Source organism: Sinocyclocheilus rhinocerous, unplaced genomic scaffold (genome assembly GCF_001515625.1).
Source record: "Sinocyclocheilus rhinocerous isolate Xijiao unplaced genomic scaffold, SAMN03320098_v1.1 scaffold1374, whole genome shotgun sequence".
In the NCBI taxonomy this organism is placed as follows: Eukaryota; Metazoa; Chordata; class Actinopteri; order Cypriniformes; family Cyprinidae; genus Sinocyclocheilus; species Sinocyclocheilus rhinocerous.
In genome coordinates this window covers 495784-496790 of record NW_015643932.1, presented here as the reverse complement: position 1 = coordinate 496790, position 1007 = coordinate 495784, and the positions used below count along the sequence as shown (strand labels likewise).

General features: G+C 33.3%; 1 protein-coding gene across 6 annotated transcripts in view; it reads right to left on the bottom strand.

Moving 5' to 3' along the window:
* LOC107757712 (5'-AMP-activated protein kinase subunit gamma-1-like) overlaps nucleotides 1-1007 on the bottom strand; it is an 81391-nt gene that overhangs the window by 40028 nt on the left and 40356 nt on the right. The window lies entirely within an intron of this gene.

The window sequence follows — 1007 nt, the reverse complement described above, 5'->3', positions numbered from 1 at the left end:
TAAAAAAAAACAAACAAGTGGGCTCCCCCAAAGTCCACGGTATAGTTTGAACACTGGACAGCAGTGAACAGTGAAGGTGTCTGAGCAGCAGTGATTCTGTCCATCCACATTGACCCATATGAGACCCACACTCAGCACGTCTGTGGATCAGTGGTACATAAAATGAGAATCGCTGAGAGTGGATTTTCAGGGGTTGTTAAAGATAAAGAGGCAATATTGCACTGCACTGAGTAGCAGAATTTTAGGGACAAATTCACAAAACTTGTATTTAGAGATAAACTAAATACTAATCTATGTACATAGATAAAAATGTTGTATTTTTATCTATGCTGCTGAAACACTACGGCACAGTGAGTATTTAAATTTGGCTGATTATAGGACCTTATTAATCAACTATATTTGCATTAAAACTTTATGAACAGATACTGTACGTGCCGTAGGTGAATGAGACTCAAAGTGTGATAGAAGGAAATGCACATGAAGTTGATAACACATCTGCTGAGTGCAGCCTTGGACCTCTGCTTAGATTACCAGGCGGGAGGCAAGGACAACAGCATTGCAGATGGTGACTGCTGTATTGATTTTGGCATGTGAACGTGATGAACGGTCAGTGGGTTGAGTCGTAAGAATCAGATTAGATCCACTGACAGACAGGAACTGGCGAGTTGTGACAGTATTGTGTGCCTGAAGGTGTCTTGTATATTTAGAAATGTTGAATATATATTCAATAATTAAATATGTATTTCAATATAAATAAGTATATATAATGTAAATATTTTTGGTCAAAGTTTTTGACAGTATTTTTTTAATAATAAATATGTGTAAAGACTTTAACGACTCCTAATCATGTGACTCTTCAGATAAATAAATTATATGTGTGTGTAAATATAATTTAAAACTTTTTAATAATTAATAATTTAGCAATTTATAAATGTATGCAAATTATATTTACTGTATATAAATTATTAATATATATATATATATAGATAGATAGATATATACACATT